Raw genomic sequence first — 11,587 nt, 5'->3', positions numbered from 1 at the left:
CTGTTAGTCTGATGGGCTGCTTCCCTTTTTGGGTAACCCTACCTTTCTCTCTGGCTGCCCTTAATATTTTTTCCTTCATTTCAACTTTGATGAATCTGACAATTATGTGTCTTGGAGTTGCTCTTCTCGAGGAGTATCTTTGTGGTGTTCTCTGTATTTCCTGAATTTGAATGTTGGCCTGCCTTGCTGTGTTGGGGAAGTTCTCCTGGATAATATACTGAAGAGTGTTTTCCAACTTGGTTCCATTCTCCCTGTCCCTTTCAGGTACACCAATCAGATGTAGATTTGGTCTTTTCACATAGTTCCCTATTTCTTGGTGACTTTGTTCATTTCTTTTTACTCTTTTCTCTCTAAACTTCTCACTTCATTTCATTCATTTGATCTTCAATCACTGATAACCTTTCTTCCACTTGATCAAATCGGCTACTGAAGCATTGTGCATGTGTCATGTAGTTCTTGTGCCATGGATTTCAGCTACATCCAGTCATTTAATGTCTTCTCTATGCTGTTTATTCTAGTTAGCCATTTGTCTAATCTTTTTTCAAGGTTTTTAGCTTCTTTGCAATGGGTTCGAACGTCCTCCTTTAGCTCGGAGAAGTTTGTTATTACTGAGTTTCTGAAGCCTACTTCTGTCAACTCATCAAAGTCATTCTCCATCCAGCTTTGTTCCATTGTTGGCGAGGAGCTGCATTACTTTGGAGGAGAAGAGGCGCTCTGATTTTTAGAAATTTCAGCTTTTCTGCTCTCGTTTCTCCCCATCTTTGTGGTTTTATCTACCTGTGGTCTTTGATGATGGTGACGTACAAATGGGGTTTTGGTGTGGATTTCCTTTCTATTTGTTAGTTTTCCTTCTAACAGTCAGGACCCTCAGCTATAGGACTATTGGAGTTTGCTGGAGGCCCACTCCAGACCCCGTTTGCCTGGGTATCACCAGTGGAGGCTGCAGAACAGCACATATTACAGAACGGCAAATGTTGCTGTTTGGTCGTTCCTCTGGAAGCTTCGTCTCTGAGGGGCACCCGGCCGTATGAGGTGTCAGTCAGCCCCTAATGAGTGGTGCCTCCCAGTTAGGCTCCTTGGGGGTCAAGGACCCACTTAAGGAGGCAGTCTGCCCATTCTCAGGCTGGGAGAACCACTACTGTCTTCAAAGCTGTCAGACAGGGACGTTTAAGTCTGCAGAAGTTTCTGCTGCCTTTTGTTTGGCTATGCCCTGCCCCAAGAGGTGGAGTCCACAGAGGCAGGCAGGCTTCCTTGAGCCGTGGTGAGCTCCACCCAGTTCGAGCTTCCTGGTCAGTCGCTTTGTTTACCTACTCAAGCCTCAGCAATGGCAGGCGCCCCTCCCCCAGCCTCATTGCCGCCTTGCAGTTGGATCTCAGACTGCTCTGCTATCAGTGAGTGAGGCTCCGTGGGTGTGGGACCCTCCAAGCAAGGTGCAGGATATAATCTCCTGGTGTACCATTTGCTAAGATTGTTGGAAAAGCGCAGTATTAGAGTGGGAGTGACCTGATTTTCCAGGTGCTATCTGTCCAGGCTTCCTTTGGCTAAGAAAGGGAATTCTCCGACCCCTTGTGCTTCCTGGGTGAGGTGATGCCTTGCCCTGCTTCAGCTCATGCTCAGTGGGCTGCATCCACTGTCCTGCACCCACTGTCTGACAAGCCCCAGTGAGATGAACCCAGTACCTCAGTTGGAAATGCAGAAATCATCCATCTTCTGTATCGCTCACACTGGGAGCTGTAGACTGGAGCTGTTCCTATTCGGCCATCTTGGAACCTCTTTAATTTTCTTCTTGATTTCTTCATTGACCCACTGGTCATTCAGGAGTATATTCTTTAATTTCCATGTGTCTGTATGGTTTCCCAAATTCCTCTTGTTATTGCTTTCTAGTTTTATTCCATTGTGATTGGAGAAGATGGTTGATATTATTACAATTTTTTTTGGATGTTTTAAGACTTGTTTTGTGACCTAACATATGGTCTATCATTGAGAACAATCCATGTGATCCATGAGCTGTTAGCTGTGCTGTTTGAGGTCAGGGAGGGGTGGTGCAAGCACCTCCTTAGATTTCTCAGCTGGTGTATCAGTAAGCCACATGCCCCCATAGTCCTCTGTCTCTGAGCCCAGGTCAGCACTAGGACTTGCAGTCCTTATGGCCTAGACTGCCTTTAAAGTTTATGTAAAGGTCCAGAGCACTTCAGCCCATCATGGTGAGGTATTCAGAATTCAAGTTCTGAATGCTGGGATGAGCGATTCCCCTTTGGCTAGGGTTAGACTGAATGTTCCCTTTGTGGTTGGGTGTCTGCTGAGTTCAGCCCAGTTTTACTTTCTGCTGGAACTGAGTTCAATGCAGTCTCACAATCACTGTGCTCTACCTCTCCCAGTTGCACAGATTTCTCTGTGTCATGCAGTTGCTATGAGGGGATAGAGGCATTGGCAATTTAAGACTGCCTTTCCTACCCTTTTCAGTGCCTCTTTCAGTAATATGAAGCTAAAACCAGATACTGTGAGTACCCACCTGATTTTTGTTTCTTATGAAAGTAGTTTTGGTTTTTTAAATGTGTAGATAGTTGTCAAATTTGCTGTTCCTGTGGTGGGGATAATCAGTTGCTCTGTTCCCCAGACAGCCTCTCATTTCTGATGCATGTAGATAACTGGATGCTATGCTTTATATAAACTAATGGTATTTGCCAGACAAAATGACAGTATTTTACATTTACATAACATCTTTCTTCTAATGAGCTCAATAATGATTCTGTGCTCTATTTCTTTCTTGTAATAATTTGGAAGTATTTACGTTTAATGTATTTTCATTCAAACATCTTTCTACTGACGAGAAACTAGGTAGTACCAAAAATAAGATGGAAAGTTTGTTTTGCAATTAGAGTTACAGACAGGAAATAAGCTGAAAGAAATTGTTGAAGTTAATCAGCATACCTGTCGTGCTGTCTATGAAGGACAAAGCATAATAACAAATCAGTAAAACAGAAAAATATGAAAATGTTCCTAAGAGAAACAATATAAGTGATTTCACTAGTGTTATATAAAACCATAGAATAAAGTATTTTATATGAAATATCGTAATGTTCAATTATCTGTTTGAACCATTTAACCATGTATTGTATTTTATATAAATCATTATTGAATTTCAATAACACCAATCTTCTTGCTATGTATGATAATACACGTTATTGCTTACATTTTAATATTGAAGTTTTCTAGGTACAGATTTATCAAGGAGATTCTACAAATAATGTTTTTACATAGCATATTGACACAATTTCAAATGCTATTTCCATTTTTATTGGTAATTCTTTCTCCAATTTTTTATTGCTTCAAGTAACGATTCAATTCTTGGAAGAAAGTATGCAGAAAAGTCGTTTTTATTTATGGCTGGTTATTTTCCCCCCAAAGAATATAATAAACAAGTATATTGGCCACTAGTTTTTGACCTTATGTAAATCACTCAAATTTTATTTGCCCTGTTTTCTGTTTACAAAATGGCCACAATTATACTATTCTTGGCCTCCTCAGAGGAATACTGAATTTAATATCAAATATATAAAAGAACTTTGAACATATAAATAGGAAACACATAATCAAGTTACTAACAGTTATATTAGTAAAATATTTTAATTATTTATGAATGATATTTAATAGGCCTTGCTTTTTGTTGGATGAATGTGCTTGATGACATGTGAATTCCCAGGTTCTTATTATCACTGATAGTATATAAAATGTATAGGTGGTTTAGAAAAGAAGAATAAAAAGAGACAGTGCCAATATAGTTCAAAAGTGTGCCAAATTGTTGACTTTTGATTAATGAATTAAATTCTACTCATTGAAAATCTGTCAGGTCCAGCCACCTGCTATGCCTTAATCTTCAACAATTAGCCTGGCTGTCAAAAATAAAAAATGTGGATTAAAGACACCACACACAAACTTAGTTAAAGATATAAGACAAACTACATTGAACATAAATAACATCTCTAATAGAACCATGAAATTGTAATAACTTCAAACCATGAAAAAATGTAGAATGTGTGCTCAATAGAGTATAAATTGGTTTCAACTGAAGAAGGATGACAATTACAACTGATCAATATTTTCCTAGAAATCAAGGAGCAAACAGATGTCTCTTGAAAGGCTTTATCAATTATCTTTTGCTGTGATCAATAAAGTCTGAAGAAATCAATAAAGTCTTAACAGAAGTTAAGCAAAGGTAGGAAGCAGCTCTACACTAATTTATTACACACAACCAAACAAAATAGGAAATTGGACCAAAGGATATGGTTCAGGAATACGTACATTATTTCTTCTAAACCAGAGTTCTGACCAGGAGAAATGATATCAACATGAGAAAAGCTAGAAAAGAGAAGGAAAGCAATTGTTAATTCTTAATCAAACACAGACTAATAAATTCCACATCACCAAGAACCCTATGAGGCTACGGCATTACACTAAACCACACTGATCTCATGTAAAGCATGAAAATGCCAAGGATACAGGAATGATATAGTGAAGAGGTGATATCCCAATTGAAATAGTGTGAAGTCCAAGTTTATCACTTCTTTTACTTAACTCTGTATTCTTGGCTCTGTATTCTTGTTTGCTGTCTGGGCTGAATAGCACCAATTCTACTCAAAGAAGAAGGACTTACATAAAACAACTAACATGAATATTATGCATAACAAGGGGATGAACATGCAGAAGAAAAATGAGGATTAGGATGAAAAGAAGTGAAGAAGTGAAGAAAAGAAGAAGTAGAAGAACAACAACAAGAAGAAAGGAGCAGGAGGAGGAGGAATAGAAGGAAGGGGAGGGGGAGGAGGAGAAGGGAAAGAAGGAGGAGGAGGAAGAAGAAGAAAGAAAGGAGGAGGAGGTGCAGAAGGGGAAGAAGAAGGAGGAAGAGGAGGAGAGGAAGAAGGAAAAGGAAAAGAGGAAAAAGAAGAAGAAGGCAAGAAGAAGAACAGAAAGAGGAGGAAGAGAAAAAGAGAAGTTTTCATTTAAGATGACAGAAATATAAAAGGCTAATGGCAGATAATAAAGATCATAAATATTCATTTCAGGAAGGTTAGTTATCACATTCAAGGAAATTTAAATATATCAAAGTGTTTGTAACAACAATTAAAACATCAACAACAACAACAACAAACCCAGAATATAAAAATTGAGCTGGAACAGCTCAGGAAAGAGAAAAATGAATACTAAACCATTATGCTTTCCCTATTTGTATACGCAACCTTATTTTAGATTTTGAAAACATGTTAATGTTACTCTTACATAGGAACATCTCTATAAATATATTCACCACAATAGTTGATTTGGGTGTTTATTTCTAAATCTGGACATTCTCAAGTATCCTATTGTGTGATTAGTAACTCTATTTAGAACAATAGTGAAGTTCAAGGAAACAGTTTTCAAAGTCAAGGCTAATGAACTGGTAATGGTGCCAAATGGCTTGTTAACAAAGCCTGAAAAACTCCTGAATAAACCACAGTCATGAACAGGCTCACTGCTGAAGTAAGGGGATGATTGTTCCCAATGACCCATACATAAATTCAGAAGTTTTAGCTTCATATCTGTATTAGAATGTTTCGTTCTTCAGGTGAAATCATTTCTTTTTATTCCTGGAGATTCCAGGCAATTAGACCAAATCACACAAGAAGTATGAAGATGATTTAAATTGGTCTATAGTCCTAGGAAATTGATATTAAGAAAAATTAACATGTTCCATTTCCTCAAATTTTCTTTCTTGACCCAAATTCAGTTATTGTCTCAACAAAATTACTTAGGGATTGTTAGTGGAAAAGGAAAAAAAAAAAAAAAAAACAATAGGAGTAAATAGCCAGAGAAAATTAGGATAGACATGAATTCAGGACAAAATCAGGAAAAAGAGTATATGGCTAAAAAGATTAAAAGGTTACATGGAGCATCCAAAAGTAGAACAGAATATCAAATATGGCAAAAGACATGATAAAAGGATCCAACTAAAATGGTTAAAACAAAATAAAATAAAAGAGAGGGAAATTGAGAGACACTATTTCACAAAGAGGGCTGCTGAGGAAAAGAGGATGACATGGAGAGAACTGTGTTTCCCCCAAACTTTTATGCTGAAGCCCCGAATCACAATGTAACTCTGTTTGATTTTTAAGGAAGTAATGAAGGTTAAATGACATAATAAATTTGGGTCCCTAATCTAATAGCTTTGGTGCCCTGATAAGAATAGAACACACTAGGAGTCCATGCACACAGAAAAAAGGCTACGTGAGAACATATTGCAGAGGTGACCATAGCTGAACAATACAGAGAGGATGGAAGTGACAGTTTTAAATCCTCAGATCCCATCTTTTAAATTTTTTTTAAAAATCTCCCCTTCCAATTCCCAAGACCTGTATTGCCCTCATTCAGAAATCACACTCTCTCATTGTACTATTGTAGTTGCTTTCTGAATAATCTTCTTGCTTTTAGTTCTACACCCTTCAATTTATTTTCCACCACAGGTGTGATTTTTTTCAGAATCCTAAGTATGATCATTGGAGTCCTAGTTTAAAATCCTGCAACAATTTCCATTGCTCATAAGACCAAGTCCAAACTTCTAATTTTGTTATAAAAGTCCTTTAAGATTTCCCTCTTTCCCTGTCTTCAAGGTACGCAGTATCTCTTAGCAATTTTTACCCATTTTATGTAAAGATTCATTTTGTTACTGGAAAGGGTCTCAATCCAGACACAAAAACATGGTTCTGGGATCTCACACAAGAAATAATTCAGGGTGAGTCCATAGAGTAAAGTGAAAGCAAGTTTATTAAGAAGTTAAAGGAATAAGGAACAGCTGCTCCATAGGCAGAGCAGCGGCATTGGCCACTGGTTGCCCATTTTTATGGTTATTTCTTGATTATATGCTAAATAAATGGTGGATTATTCATGAGTTTTCCAGGAAAGGGGTGGGCAATTCCCGGAACTGAGGTTTCCTCCCCTTTTTAGACCCTATAGGGTAACTTCCTGATGTTGCCATGGCATTTGTAAATTGTCATGGCACTGGTGGGAGTGTCTCTTAGCATGCTGATGCATTATAATTAGCATATAATGAGCAGTGAGGATGACCAGAGGTCACTCTTACCACCACCTTGGTCTTGATGGGGTTTAGCCAGCTTCTTTACTGCAAACTGTTTTATCAACAAGGTCTTTATGACTTGTATCTTGTGCTGACCTCTTATCTCATCCTGTGACTTAAAATGCCTAACTTACTGGGAATGCAGCCCAGCAGGTCTCAGCCTCGTTATATCAAGCCCCTACTCAAGATGGAGTTGCTCTGGTTCAAATGCCTCTCACAATTTGATAATCAAATGAAGACATTTTGGTTAATTTATGTATACCTAAGTAAATAGGCATTCATTAACTGTGGACTGAAGAAATGACTGAAAAAGAGAAAGACAATAATTATATTTAACATTTAAGAGTAAATAGAATGCTCTAGGAACTGTTGTAAGTATGCCACATGTACCAAATAACTTACATTTCAGTGTAGCCATGTGATACCAGTAGTTTTGTAATCTTATTTGTTGTAATTATTTTAAAGTAAAAAAAAAAAAAAAAAGATAAAAGAGCTATAGAGAGGTTTAGTACAGTCCAAGGTCACCACCATGTATAGCAATGGTCCAGCGTTTGACATACCATCTAGGCTTTCTTACAATACAGTGTCTAACAAAACTATGCTGTCCCAAACCCCTGATAGCAGAATCGTTTCCCTTCATACCAAGAAGGTTGGGAAAGCACCAAAATCTGCATGTGGCATGTGCCTAGGCAGACTTCGAGGGGTTCGTGCTGTAAGACCTAAAGTTCCTATGAGATTTTCCAAAACAAAGATACATGACCAAACATTGTCCAAACAAAGTAACATGTCGGCAGTGCCTATGGCAGTTCCATGTGTGCTAAATGTGTTCATGACAGGATCAAGCCTGCTTTCCTTATTGAGGGCTGAAAATCATTGTGAACGTGTTGAAGGCACAAGTTACAGAGTCAGAAAGTTAAATAAAAAATTGAAACTTTTTTGAGTAATAAAAATGAAAGACTTTAAAAAATGGTCACCACGGTGACCATCCCCTCACCATGTATAGGGGAGGAAGGATTCTGTCACAGGTATTCTGACCTGCAATGAAATTAAAGTTAATAAGGAAGTCCCAGCCAGGCACGGTGGCTCACGTCTGTAATCCCAACAGTTTGGGAAACTGAGGCAGGCAGATCACGAGGTCAAAAGTTCGAGACCAGCCTGACCAATATGGTGAAACCCCATCTCTACTAAAAATACAAAAATTAGCCGGGGATGGTGGCACATACCTGTAATCCCAGCTACTCAGGAGGCTGGAGAATCACTTGAACCCAGGAGGCAAAGATTGCCAGTGAGCTGAGATCACACCATTGCACTCCAGCCTGGGTGACACACCGAGACTCCATCTCATAAAAAATAAAATAAATAAAATAAAATAAAAATAAGGACGTCCCAGGAATATGAATGCTTATGGGGTTTTCCCTTTGTTTAGATTTATAGCTCATGTAAGAAATCTTCAGTCCACATGAAGTAAATTTGTTTAGAAATTTGGCTTGTTTGCTTTATTTTCATTTTCTGTTTTGTTTTTGTCTCTATGTTAGTAACTTGAACTCAATTACTTGGAAAAAGGAGAATTTCCAAAGAAGATGCATCTATGAGAATTATTATTTGCTTAAATAGTAGTTGTAATATTCATGCAACAAGTATTTATTGAGTATTTCAGGTACTTTTTAAAGTGTTAGATCCTTAACACTGAGCATGGGGAACAGGGGGGACAGAAGGTGCTGGTCAGTGAGGCAGGGACAATACAAGAATAAAGAGAAAGTTCTTAAGAGTGATGGAAAGCCATTGTATAGTTTAAAGCAGGAGGTGACATAATAAATTCATACTTTGGATACATGACTTCTGTGCCAGTGTAGCAGATGCAAAATAGATATAAAAGGTTAAAATCCAGACAATATGGGTGAGAGACATGGGACGTTTCCAAAGTCTGCACTGGTGGAAGGTATGTATACACATGGGGTCATCTTCATGTTTGTAATAGTGGAACATAAATTTTAAATATTGAGAAACACGGCTGTAGAAATTAATTTATTTAACATTGACCATATTCCTATTATATCTTTGGTTCTGTATAGTGTGGTGGAGAAAGAAATATAAAATAATCTAATTTGTCCAAAGGAGCTCAAAGCCTAATTGGAGAAAAAGGCGTGGCATGAATTATGTAAAATTACACTATACTTACATTATTTTGAAAGGGATATGGCTCAAAAACTTTGAAAATTTCTGAACTGTAGAATTCCATTAGCTTAAGAATCAGTTGTCTCCTCGTTTTTTAGAAAAGATGACCCCTAGGATGTGGAATAATCCATAAAGAAAGACTAATGCTGTGTAATGAAACCTCAGGAAATCTCTACAGATCCACCTTCCAAACAAGTCTCTTCTGTTTGGAGATCTCCATTGTTCTGTTCTGAATTAATTTGATTATTTTTTGCTTTATTTCACTTTCGTGATTCTTATAGCCTCCTGACTATATATGCTCTGAGGTCTTCTCTTTATTCTCTTTTTGTTTCACATTCTACAGGCCATGAGGGCCCTGTTATACATCTAGACACACTTTCAGTTTTAGGAGCCACAATTCAGAGAAAGCCCCAAGACACTGGCTTAATAGTTGGTCAATTTAAATAGCTAAGGAAATAAAATTCAATTGGTTACTGTGGCTTTAAGGTTTTTAAGATGTTAGGAAGAAAGTCTAATAATGAAAGGGAGAAAGATTCCAATATTTAAAGTTCCCAGAAGTCACTCTATGTTAGAAATTCTATGTGTTCATTGTGTGAGTGCACATGCAAACAAACACACACAAAAATATATAGAAGACATAAGAAATAGTAAAGGAAAAACAAATTTCTTTATGTCACAATATTCCTAGTCCTCATTAATGCAAATAAGGTCTGAAATAATAAAAATATTTTAATGGGAAATAAGATTGTGTGCATTATATAAATGAAGCTGCAGCAATGGTTGCAATAGTCTTTTAAGTTTAATTCTTCATGTTCTTCCTTTCAAAAGAATATATAATAGGTTCTCATTTATTGCCTAATGCTGTAACTTTTATGATATTCGAAAACAAAAGGAGAATTATATGTATTCATTTTTACTTGAGGAGAAACTAATTTAGATATTATATTCTCTAAATTTCAGAAATTGTTGGGGTATTCATAATGATAAGGTAAAACTAAATATCTTTTTTGTGTGTGTATACATTTTTTTTTCTTTTGAGACAGTCTTGCTCTGTCGTCTAGACTGGAGTGCAGTGGCACAATCTTGGCTCACTGCAGCCTCGCCTCCAGGTTTCAAGCAATTCTCATGTCTCAGCCTCCAGAGCAGTGAGTAGCTGAGACTACAGGCATGCACCACGACACCTGACTAACTTTTGTATTTTTAGTCGAGATGGGGTTTCGCCATGTGGTCCAGGCTAATCTCAAACTGGCTGAAAGTGCTGGGATTATAGACCCCAGTCACTGTGCCCAGCTTGTGTGTATACATTAAGAAAAAAAAACCCAGAAGACTGGAGCACAGACAATCATGGGTGACAGTACAGGCAGCAGAATAAGCATTAAATCAGAATGGAAGAAGTTTAAATTCTAACCAGCCTGCAGCACATGGTAGAGGCTAAGAGAAATTGTTTTATCTCAATTGATCTGTTTCCCATCTATAAAATGAAAGGCTTAGATTGGTTCATTTCTAAAATTCATTTAAGTAGGAAATCAATTAATTGATCTAAGTAACTAGTTATCAACTATCTATCTGTCATTTACTGTTGCCTTACAAATTGTCTATATCCAGAAATTATTCTAGAATTATTTTATTTGTAATATCTTTTTCTGGACACTTTGAAAATTACTGAGGAAGAATTATGTTAACCTGAACTGGGCAGCTGATCCAGAATAAGTTTTAAATCTACTGTTACCAGGAGTCTAAAGGTTTAGGATAAGTAGGATCAATGCTATATGAAAAAGAGCAGTGAGTCATTTTAATAAGGACTGCTCTTAAGAACACGATTTGCCACTTCAGCTCCAATATACAAAGAGTGTGGAAGTCATCACTTCTGTCATTATAAGAAGCTGAATAATATAAAAATTTGCAACTTTTTTTTAGACTATTGAAGAATTGAGTCATAAGACATGGTCATCTTGTAATGGAGAATGAGGTGAATACCGAAAATCATATCAAAGATCAGTCTAGAAACTCCTAGAGCCATTAACTAGTAGAAATCCATAAACAGTAATTTTGATGACTTACTGGAGGCTGAATGTGGAATTAGATTGAAAGTAAGAAACTCCTAGTGTCCTTAGCTTGCAAGGGGGTCGGGTGGATTTATACTTTTGTTAGTTTTACTTCCGTAATTTCCCCTTTCCCCAAGTTCTCAAAGTAAATAAATATCTTAAAAAATCCCATCCTGTTTTGCCAGAGAAAGGAAAAAGTAACCATTTTGAAATATGTCCATAGTATTATTGAAAAGAAAGGCCTGCTCTTTATGGGAAC

This window comes from Rhinopithecus bieti, unplaced genomic scaffold (assembly GCF_001698545.2).
Source record: "Rhinopithecus bieti isolate Rb0 unplaced genomic scaffold, ASM169854v2 scaffold_8307, whole genome shotgun sequence".
Lineage (NCBI taxonomy): Eukaryota > Metazoa > Chordata > Mammalia > Primates > Cercopithecidae > Rhinopithecus > Rhinopithecus bieti.
Note: the sequence above shows the minus strand (reverse complement) of the source record.